The sequence below is a fragment of the Helianthus annuus genome, chromosome 2 (assembly GCF_002127325.2).
Source record: "Helianthus annuus cultivar XRQ/B chromosome 2, HanXRQr2.0-SUNRISE, whole genome shotgun sequence".
Classification (NCBI taxonomy): Eukaryota; Viridiplantae; Streptophyta; class Magnoliopsida; order Asterales; family Asteraceae; genus Helianthus; species Helianthus annuus.
The window spans coordinates 129,478,693-129,491,381 of NC_035434.2; positions in this window are offsets into that span (position 1 = coordinate 129,478,693).

Below are 12,689 nucleotides of genomic sequence, written 5' to 3' on the forward strand. Positions count from 1 at the left end.
GACTTGGATCGAGTCTTCAGTAGAAAAGGTTTTCATGAACGTTGCTAGCTTCTAACCCACGTACCTGCACATAATCCGTTAGTGATCCTGAGGATACCATTCAGGATGTTACCAATATCCTGAATCAGCATCCCGGATGTGAACAGATATCATATAACCAAGATATAATTCAAGATAATTCTCCCAAATCTGCTGCAAATCAGAAGTTCAACCAGATTCATACCAAGTTCTTCAAGTGAGCATAATTCACTCAATACTTAGTCTTTTCACTTGATTCTTTTTCCCACTTGCTTGGAACAACCTTAGGAACATTTCCACAGGTTTTCCATGGAAAACCAAGCTCTAGAATGTCACCAAAAAGGCTCCAAAGTGGGCTGTTACTTTTTGTTTTCACTTAAACTTTGTTAAACTTAGCTAAACTTGAGTTCTCTTATCTCAAACCTATGTCCTAATGTCAATTGAATGGTTAGTTGGGCTTAAAAACAAGGCTGAGACAAGTTAAATCAAAGGTTAAAACCTCACAAACATTCTATTTTAGAAAGGGTTTTACCCACAAGAAGTGTTCAAGCTTGAAGCTTGATGTATGTGTGATTGTTAGACTAGCTTGGGCTATCTTTCATAAGAATCCACTTACTTCTTGATGTTTTCCATAGATTAGTTGTTCTTATTTCTCTATTTACTTGTAAGTTCATGACCCTCCTTGTTGTACGTAACAACAAGTGTAATAGTGAACAATAGAGGTACCTAAATGGAAGACTTGATTCTTCCTACCTCATGTATGAATTATATGACACTAAGAGGTGCCTAAATGGAGACTTTAATCTCCTACCTCATGCTTGATCTATAGGACTTGTAATCTTTATAAAATATTCATATGTTATCTATATAATCTATATAAATCTAAGTAGCTAGACTTGATGATAACTTAATAGTTACTTGTCAAGAATATGTTACATCACCTATGACCATACACATGTTACGATTCTAATGGACTTTAATCCATGAAAACATACAAACTCTTTTTGAGTTTCCCTAGTGTCAAGAACACGTGCTATGTGTACAAGATGATTACTTTCATAAGTTATCTTCATGACCTTAAGCTCCAACTCCTTAAACCATATGTAAACACCTCTTAAACTCCAAATTGAACATTCAACTTTCTAGTCTCAACAACCTCATCACGTTGGATAAATCGGAAAGCATATGCAATTTTGTGAGTATACTCGAACCCATTTTACTTTTAACACTTTTGGCTGCAACATGTATTCTATATATATAAACACACGAAACACTTAAAACTATTTGAATCACTCTCTATCCATATTCGAACATGAAACTATATGATGCATGTTAATCTCGTATGTTATGATAAACTTTTCGTGTCTATATGCTCATTAACTTCATACAAGCCTACCTTAACAATTATAGCGCTATAGGAGTAATGCACCGCCCAGTAGTCTCGGGGTATTGTTAAGTTAAACATGTTACCTCCCGTTATTCTTTGGGATAGGCTATTTTAACGCATTGGATTCATGGGTTTAAACATATACTTGACACCGTTTCAACATACTAGTAACTTGCACATTGTGATTCACGTTGGATACGAGCCAGTTAGACTATTTTAAAACTATTTTTATGCTATATATCAAACTTGTATACTCGCCAACTTTTTGTTGATCATATTTTAATACATGTTGCAGGATCGATAGACAAGATGATGTTAAGTGAAGAAACAAGACTTAAGTGGACTTAGAAAAACACTTAGATTAATCTACTTTGTATTATATGTTTGAAACAATGTTGTTCGTATTCGATTCTTGTATGACATTTTAGCAATCTATGAAATTTGAATTTAAACTATATTATCACATAGTGTTATGAAGTCTCTTGCAATCTATTTCATCTCATCCTGATGTTTTCGCTATCGGTTGGGGTGTGACAGATTGGTATCAGAGCCATAACTCTAGGGAATTAGGAAAAGTAGGAATGCTTTTACCTAATCTATAGTTTTAGAGCCTTATTTTTAGGTTTTGCTTGAAACCACTTACATGCTACGTTATTCACTTCTTGTTTATTCTCCTTGATCTTTTAAACATATATGACATTTATGTGCTAATACTTGATATGCTATTCTTATGTGTTAATACTTGTTTTATTATGTGTTAATACTTGTTTTATTATTCCATTCTTTAGGTGCTATCCTTGACATGTTTATACTTATTTGTCTAATCTTTAACATACACTTTTCCTCATACATTCTACTCGACTATTCTAAATCCGCAAACACTCATATTATACAAACGAGACGATTTCACCAAAATAAGCATGAAACCCACAATTTGGTGAACGACTCTCAATCTACCAATTCTTTTTACACGAAATTCGTCATCAAGTTAGGAGTGAAGTCCTCACCTTGATGAAGAATTTCAATTTCAAATTCTAGTGGACCCTCGTCAAACTTGTCGAAATTAAATTCTGACCCGACGAATACCAACCAGCCTTAGGGCACGAAATCATCAAGTTAGGGGTGAAACCCGCATCTCGTCGACTAGTCCCACTCCTTGATTTTTCATAAATCCCGCCAAGTCTTGAATTTTCGATTGAATTGGGACATGTAGTAACCGGAAGGGTAAATACCGTTAACCGATGTGTCAGTGAGAGTATTTCACCTATTAGGCCAAAGCATGCCTCTCAAATTCCAAAGACCTTTCGACCACTTTGGTTAGTCAACGTTCCGTCTTGGAACCATCTAAGTTTTAATCGAACTTACGCTTTATTATTTTCGATCCTGTATGATGAAATTCTCTCTTGTCAAATTTTGAACCTTTTGAGATTTCTTTTTTGCGCATACATCATACTATTACTTTTCATATAACTATACATTATTAACCTCACGTAATTTTATTTACACTTTTTGCAACAACAAATGGAGACATGTCACCAAGATATGAGTGATTTCCTTACCTTGACGACTAACTCTGTTTTCTCTCACCTTACAACGACCTCACCAATGAGTTAGGGGTGATTCCCTTACCTAGGTGATCGTTACCAAGACTTTCTTTTCATAGACTTTATTATGTAAACACGATCATGCTTATATCCACATCGTTCATCATTAGTCAAATTCCTATTTATTTCAAAACGCATTGTTTATTTAAACGTACTCTTATCCTACAATCTATTTTCACATCACTCGCATACACAAATTTTATTGTTACCATAAACGCTTGATCCTCGATTTTCAAAATGGTTACAAAATGCTACGCATCAACTTAGTCGGTATAACACATCCATTACCCACGAAAATTTCATACTCAATGTAATTACTAAAACACGTTCATCTCATTATACCAAAGATTTTTATTGAAAATCAAACCAACTTTTCGTACACACATATAAAATATTACAAATATTGTTCGATCGTACTCTCAAACTTGTTACAAAATCAATAAAATATATTATCGAGAACACTCTTCAACAATCATCAAATTTCTTTCTAAGGATCAACATTTTCACAAGGACCTCTAAACTTTGAATTTCTTCTTTAATACAAGGTCATCTGAAATGATGCAAACCTAGGGGGTGTTTGTTTTTTGTGAAAAGCACTTCCAAACCTCTTATGTCTGCCCCACGCAGACCACGTGCAGACGTTTGAGTCTGCAGCGTGTTTGTTTTTCTGAAGTGATTTCATTAAAAAACCTCTTCTAAACCTCTTCTTGGCACAAACATGGCCTCACATCTTCAAGCCTCTTCTAGAACTCTTCTTTCAAAACACATATCAAAAAACAAAACCCTAGACCTTTGCTCTTCACCACCGCAGAAATCAAAATCACCAGGGGATGGTAAAGAAGTCCACCACGGCAGCAAGAGCTACCGCCACCACCACCGGCGGCCGTAAGAAGGCTACTCTGGCGAAGAAGGCTGTTAAAGCTGTGAAAGAGACTTTGATGAAGAACACAAAGAAGATGACTCCGGCGAAAGTGAAACAGGCGAAGTGATCAGGTCACCGGCTTTCGATCAGGTCATCGAGAAAAAAACAAACACCCCCTGCCAAGCTAAGCTAGTATCTGTCTGTACATCTTCACCTCCATACAACCTTAACTCTCTCTTTTAGAGAGAGAAACTTAATCTATCTAACAATTATCTTTTAATTTCTTTGATTGTTTCAAAAGAAAAGCACAAGATTCATCCTCCTCTAAACAAAGGAACATGGTTGGTCTTTTTTTCAAGATTTTCCGTCAGCAGAAACGGTTGACATTTGAGGGTATGAAATTGGAGGTTTGACCGTTTTGACTTTTAATTTAATATGTTGATTTTTTTTTGTGCTAATTTGGTAGTTAAAGCATCTGAATTTTGGGAGATGGGGTTTTTGATCCATTGTATGTTGTATGTTGATCAGTCAAATTATTGGTTTTGTTATGTAACTTCACCTTATTTACTTTTGAGAGTCAAATGAGATTATATTTAAAGTCAAATTTGATAAGAACTGTTTGGTTTTAAGTAAAAATATCAATTTAGGTGTTAAATTTTAGGTGGTATTTTGCAGAAGTTAAAAAACAAACAGTCTTCTTCCTGCAGACTGCAGACTGCAGAGGTTTGGTCCACCTCTTCTGCTACAGACGTCTGCAGATGTGGTCCGCAGACTGTAGACGTTTTACCTCTGAAAAAACAAACACCACCTTACTAACTTTCCTTGAACCTTTTCAACACCACTCAATATGTTAATTTAATTCAAAACATGTGGGCAAGAAAACTTCACGAGAACCGACAATTTTTCAACTATGTGAACTCTTTTAAAGCCATAGTAGTATTCCCATTCTTCTACAAGGTACAATTCAAATAATCAATAAATGTTTTATACTCCCTTTACAGTCACAAACTAGATTCTACATCCCACATCAACTCAATCTATTTTGATACAATGAAACTCCACGTTTTGCTAAAACAACAACACGTGCATATCATTTTACACGTTTTAGTCAATGTCTCACAACAATCTCACGCGTATCACTCATTTTCTTTTCTCTCATACTCAAAACTTCTTAATATTTTACATATCTAAACTCGTGCATTTCGATATATACTATAAACAAAATCATTATTTCATACATTCGTACTCGTACATTTTATGTCTACACTTATATTCATACTTACATTATGCTCGTAACTCTAATTCCTACATTTTAAGTTATGCATTTACGTCATATTTATACTTACATTCGTATCCATATCCACATTTATACGTTTTACGTTTATACAATCACGTTTGTACCTATTTTTATGCTATGTATCAAACTTGTATACTCACCAACTTTTTGTTGATCATATTTTAATACACGTTGCAGGTTCGATAGACAAGATGATGTTAAGTGAAGAAACAAGACTTAAGTGGACTTAGAAACACACTTAGATTAATCTACTTTGTATTATATGTTTGAAACAATGTTGTTTGTATTCGATTCTTGTATGACATTTTAGCAATCTATGAAATTTGAGTTTTAAACTATATTGTCACATAGTGTTATGAAGTCTCTTGCAATCTATTTTGTCTCATCCCGATGTTTCCGCCATCAGTTGGCGTGTGACATTATTGATCGTAGATCTGGCATCCGCCTACGACCCATGCGCATCATACAATTAGGTCTCGTGGTCACGCGTCCACGAGTTCTTATGAGAAGTGCAATCTTTGTCTTTATTTTGGAGTAAGAAGCGCTTGGTTTGGGCAAACGTTTTGGCTGCCGCCATAACGTCATCCCATTTTTTGGTAAGCCCTCCTTACCGGAAATTTTTTTGACCATTTCATCATGCTTGACAGCCTTGACGAAATGTGCGCGCGCAAGTGTGTCCGATACCTCGCCGATCTCGAGGTACTCCTTATTGAATCTGGTGATGAAAGTCTTTAAGCCTTCATTGTCCCTGCGCCAGATATTCATCACCTCCGTCGTATCACGGACGTTGTGTCATTGCTGGCTGAAGTGAGTAAGAAATTTTTCCTTCAAATCTCCATCTTCATATGATACTAGTGAGCCCACTTGTAAGCTATCGAACCATGCCCTTGCGGTTCCCGTAAGGGTCTGGACAAAAAGGTGGCACCATAGCGGGTGCGTCCAACCGCCAACGAGGCCGGCACCGGTGAATACACCGATGTGGTTGCTGGGGTCTGACAACCCATTATATTTACCCACACTGGGTGGAAGTTTTGACCGCATAAGTGGTGCCAAGGCAGTTTCCTTTTTAAATTTGGAATTTCCCGCAGCAGATTTCGGTCGGTAGACCGATCTATAGCCGTACTTCGCAGCACGATCATAATGCGTGCGCGGTTGCGCATGTATGTACGCGACCCGGTCTTCTAATCGGCTGAAAATGTTGTTTGACTCCGCGTAATAAGTGGAGTCTTCAGGGTCGGTCCTGTCATTGATGTCGTCGTTGGGATGCGCCCCAAGACGGCTATGTGTGCCCGACCCTCGGCGGTTATCGAATTCCCGCCCTTGTTGTGTTGGTGACCCCAGCCGAAAGTGTGCTGAGGCTCTTTCCCGAGATCCATAGGTTGAATCCCCTTCATCTAACGTATGTTGACTCATATATGAGTCACCATATTGTTCGCGCCGTTCCCTAGGCACAGGATGCTGTTGGGGTAGTGCCTCGTACTAAAGAACGCTGGGCGCCGATGTGATTGGTGCGGTTGTACGTTTTACAGTCTGTTGCGTGCCCGCCCAGATCTAGGCGTATACTGCACTTAGAGCAGCTTGTTGCTTTAAAAACCAAGAGTGGGGATCCACCTCTTCTGGTATATGGTAGGTGTGAAATGGGGAATATATGGAAAATTCGCCGAGATGTTTGCTCCTTGAGTAGATGAGCCGACTTGGCCTATTGGTTGGTTAGGGGGAGCATTCCCCGCCTGTCCGACCACTGCCGGGACAAAGGGTTCCTTCTCTGGGTTGGGGATGTTTTGATGATCAGACATGATCTTTGAAAAGAAGAGATGATAGTGCTAGTAGAAATAGCGGTGGGCGCTAATGAAGAAACAATGGTTAACCAAGAGGTTAGTCCACGGGTCAAGTCTCATTAGATAGGATTAATCCCTTCTTTCCTCGATCGATGGCTGGATCGTCCTGCAATCTGTCACCTGCACAGTGAACACACTGTGACTCGCAACAAGGAGAATGGGGTGGGGGTTGCTCCTTGTTACCACCCTCCGGTGTGAGAATAAGTATTTGCTTTGGGAGCAAGACAAATGATTAAGTAGTAAGTGTGAGTGAGCAGATTCGCCTTACCTCAAACCTGGTTTGAAGTTGGTATTTATAGCCGAAGAGTGAAGGAGAAGGGCCAATGGGCCGCTTGATGGGCCTTGGGCCTGAATGACAACTTGCAGCTTTTCCATAGACCTGGCAGGTGTGCAGAAGTGTCAGATGGTGCTACGTGTCCCGTTGTGCCAAGCGCACGAAGGAGCGGCCGCCACGTGGTCTACTAGCTTTGGCTGTCAGCCTGTTCATCAGCTTTATGCAAGTGGGAGCTCTGTTTGTGGACCGGGTAGCCGCGTATTGGACGGTCAGCTGACCACTGTTGTCAGTGTCAAGGCATACCGCTCATTGGTTGGTCACAGAAGTCAAAGCGACAATTACACTTGCATTATAATAAGATGTCGTCCTTGCAGGTGTGCTTTGCAAGCTTGCACAAGACCGCATCATGTGTTGGGTAGATTGTATACGTACACATTACTCTGCACTTCCTTCGCTGTCCCAGCGCTCGCCCGTGCGGTACTGTAGCCTTGGAAGGTTGCATCACCCGATGTCATCCCCGTGCGCGCCCAGTCGGGATTGTACATGGCAATGTGTGAAATGTAGTAACACGACAGTTGTAGAAGATGTGGATTCAGATGATAGCAACAACTACCATCTTTAGTAGCAACCACCGCATTCTGTCTATGTTGCCCAAAACAGCCATTTTCATACACAAGATGAGATTCTCATCTTTGTCCGAGTGGGAAAGCAAACCAGGTCTGCGCGCACCCGCACGGACTGAGGCATATTCCTTTGTCGAGTGGGATATTAAACCGGGTGATGGTCACTTGCGCCTAAGCCAGGTGCAAGATCTGGGACCATACCCCTTCAGGTATAAACTCAAGTTGGTTTACACTTCGACGTAAATTATGTCGGGTCAAAATATAAACGCTGTCATACTTATTTTAATGTGTTTTAGTTGGTGTATGTTTTGACGTAAATTTTGTTCGAAACGAGTTCCGTCAAATATAATACGCTTTCATTAGACGGTGTAAATTCAAGTTACTTTACGTTTCGATGTCGCGACAATACACAAGAGAAAATTACTAGTATATTCTTAAAATATACATGTTTCCCTTTTCTAGCTTATTCGTGAGTAGGCTCCCATCCTGAAGAATGAATAAATCCGCCCCTTGCTACATGAGCATTTGAAATAGGGCTTGAGTTACTTAGGTTACATATCTTGTATCCTCTATGAAACTACTGAAATAAACATGGGGCCTAGTTTATTTATTCTTAAAATATATATTTTTCCCCTGGCTAACCTATTCTTAGTGAGCGCCTTCCTATCCCTGAAGAATGAATAAATCCGCCTCTGGCTATGTGAGCATGTGAAAGAGGGCTTGAGTTACTTAAGTTATAGATCGTGTATCCTCTATTTCATACTGTAGTATGGATTCCTTATGTGTCTTTACATATGATAGCAAATCATATATAATATATCATTTTTAATTGTTGTGTTTTGTTTTTTAATCATTGTTTATATTAGTTTTGTATTTTAGTTATAACTAGATTTTTGCCCGCCGCGCGTTGCGTCGGCGGGACAAGGCGCTCGCTAAGTTCAGTTGCCGCTCGCGCGTTGCGACAGGAGACTCATTATTTCATGTCGCTAAGTTCAGTTGTCGCTCGTGCGTTGCGACGGGAGACCCATTATTTCATGTGGTCCTGTGTCGGGAATTTAGTCATTCATTTTTCATTTCTGACTACAAAATCAAGACAAAATCACCTTCAAGATTGTAATAAATAATAATAATAATTACATTGAATACCATAGTCTAAACACTTAAAATATTGGATCATACATCCACATAACTAACAATGCCTTCATCTAATCTTAATTCTAAACGTACACCACACAAAATTCCCCTAAACTCTAGCAAATGATCTACCGAAGTTATGTTTCCTGCCAAATTAGGCAATATACATGCGCGATAAACTCAAACCGCCGGCTTCACCGAAATAACTACATTTGTTATAAATTAAAAAATAATTTGGTTATGTCGATACCGCTAGCCATCTTAAAGCTTGTGGTGGAATGGGAACAACAACTTTCCCTTCTGCTACAACCTTCCCTCATTGTACCATCCACTATGGCATCCCTTATCCAGCTACAAATCTTTATGGGTTAGGGTATAAGGAGTGGTTAAACACTTTAAAGTGGCAAACCAAAAAACCGACCAATGAGAGCGCGCCATGTCAATTAGGCAAAAGTGTTTAAACTTTGGTGAAAAATGTTGGCAATGGTTTAAACACTTGGTGAAGTGGTAAACTATTTTAAAAAAAAAGGAAAAAGATGTGATTGGTTGAGATAGGAATGGACCCCACCCACAATACCCTCCCTCTCTCTCCTTCTCCCTCTTGCCGAATCGGTGTTCCATCACCGATTTACCCAACTGAATCGGCAAACTATATGTTGGCGGTGGGGTGGCCACACTTTACCGAATCGGTAAAGGTGGTTTACCGAAACCACTCCGCATCCCCTTAGTATCTTTCTCCTCTTTCTCTCTCTACATACATACCATCTGGGTTAGTCAAAATAACCTACAAGTTGCACATGTGAGGTAGTGTACATGAAAGTATATCAGACTTAAAAGATAACTGATCAAAACATATAAAAAAGTATATCTAGATTGTATTCTCATATTGCACGAAAAATAAACACATACATTTTCTTTTTGCCACAAATCTGACCAAACATTCCCTTCCTGACCTGTGATAACTTCCAATACCACAACCATTAACAAAACAATTCAGGACTTACTACCTAAAACACAATCCAATACATTAAAAACATCTTTTTCAATTGGTGAACATGAATACAAATGATTTGATACTTTGGTCAGAGAATTTTGCAAAATTGTAAAATGCCACGACAACAGCCTCAAATGGAAAAAAGATTATGTACAATGATGCAACCCTTTTAAGTTAAGTTCAAGGTTGCTAGATCCTTGATATCACCCTCATAAAAAGAAACAATTTATATGTGGAAAGGTTAAATTTCACCTTGTAAGGTCTTTGGGTATACTTTAACCTAACTTAACTCCACCTAAGTGACACATCAACTTTTTTTCCTCATTTCACTTTGTCTCACTCTAAGGAAATGGTTTAACATGTTAACACATAACTCATTCAATACACTTTAACATTGGGTTTTTGTCTAAAAATAAAATAATAGTTAATATAATCTCTTAACATTGGGTTAACATGTTAACACATAACTCATTAAATGCACTTTAACACAAAGAGGGAGTGGTTTGCAATGTTAGTTAACATGCTATGTCATTGTTAACACTCTAGATGTTAGAGTACACCCCATGGCCTAATAGTCTACGTTTCATGACTACATGTACAAAAGCTACATAAAGAAAGAAAGACCAAGTTTTAAGTCAAAGACTATATTTGGTACACATGACATCCCCTAATTGTTTTTAGGCATCTTAAGATTTTCCTTATTTACTAATTGGGTGGTGGTCTATTGGCAAAAACAAAATCTTTAAACACCTGGATTTGGAAAGGGAGGGTTTTGGGTTCAAGTCCACGATAAAGATTAAAATAAATTTGTTGTTAAAAAAAAGATTTTCCCTATTTTTGGTATACCTACCTCTTAGAACCAAAAGAGATTATACAAAACTCACTAAACACTTTCGTAACCAACTTGCCACACCCCCATAATGACGTTTCAACTTCCCACAATGTGTTGAACCTTCTAATGCAAATAATCACAACTTCATACTGATTTGGTTGAGGCTACTTGGTTCTAAAAATGGAAAGTCAAAAAGATAATTAAAGGCTTACTATATTCATTTTATTAACTAAGATTGAAATGAATAACTCGAGTTCGAACCACTATCAGTTTTCTCAAATATACTTTGAATATTGACTTCAAAATTTAACAAAAAAAAAAAAGACAGAAACACCGTGGTTTTTGTTTTTTCCTTCTCTACTATACATGCATGATAAAGCTTTTCATCTGGGTACATTTTATTTATTTATGCCGATGCATAATTGCATATAATATATACACATCTAGTGGTTTAGGTATAGGTATAGCCTTTAATGTAACAATCTTCCTAAGATACCATTTAAAGCAAATATAACCCCACTTCAACACTGATTCTATATACACAATATTTTTTTTTTGAACGGCTAATTTGGATCACTGACGGACCACTGGAGTATCATCGTGCCACCAGCGGAACCATCCGATCATATCCATCCCCATTAGGCATAATGCCTATACACCAATTCAGGAGGAAACCCAATAAATATGGGAAAACCCCCTTGTAGGAATCGAAGCCAAGACCTATAGGTCTCAAAGTCTTATTCCACCCCAAGAATGCTACTAGGCTATAAAGCCATGGGCTATATACACAATAATTACATACAACAAATAAAATTATAACAACTTAAATATAGTTAGCTCGATGCCCCCTAAAAAAAGCCCCTAAAACCAACTCAATTTTTTAACCCCTAAATCACATCAATTTAAATTAACCAATCATATAAATACACAAAGGATTAGCAAATTTTACCTGAAACAACAATGATCAACAACAAATCAACGTGATGGAGAATTCAGGTTTTAGTATTTCTGCAAATAAAGTAAAGTGCACGAAATTGGGGGTTAAGGTTTCATTAAATCTGCAATTGATGAGCGTGTATACATGTAAAATTAAGCAATATAAAAAAAGATATATGATTAATCTGTTGATGACTAATGTAACTTTTCGTTTTGTGATCTATGAATTGAAAGGGGTTTGAATAACTGGGTTTTAAATTGTTTGGTCTTTGGGAAACTGAATGTAGTGGAGAACCACCAATCAATAAGATTAATTGACATGCAGAACCAGATTGGTCATCGGAGAACTCACCGGAGCTTCAACTGAATTTTGTACCACCATAAATAGGTTAAACAAAAACAAAGTAAATCGATCTAACTGAAAACGAAACATGCAATTGAATCGATGCTTTAATGGAGTTAAACGGAGACCCGTCACAACCCTACCATAAATAGCTCTTCACTTTTGGCATTTTTTTGTCATTTTCATCCAAATCAATAACTTAGTTTACTTTTTCTGTTAAGTTGAAGGATATTTGGATGAAACTGGCAAATATAAAACCTCAGGGACGATTTTGGCAATTTATTTAAATTCTTTTTAATTTCTTTTATTTAATTAATTTTATCACATATATATAAAACATTATATACATGCAATTCTTATAAAAAATTAGTAGTTTTGTCAAATATTTTTTATAATTTTTCATCTAACCACTAACTCAGTTATTTTTTTCTATTAAATTGAAGGATCTTTTAAATTTTATAAAATAAGACAAAAATTAATTTCCAATTTTATATACATCAGTTTTATAAAAATAAAATTTACTTCAACCTCTAAATTTTATAAAACT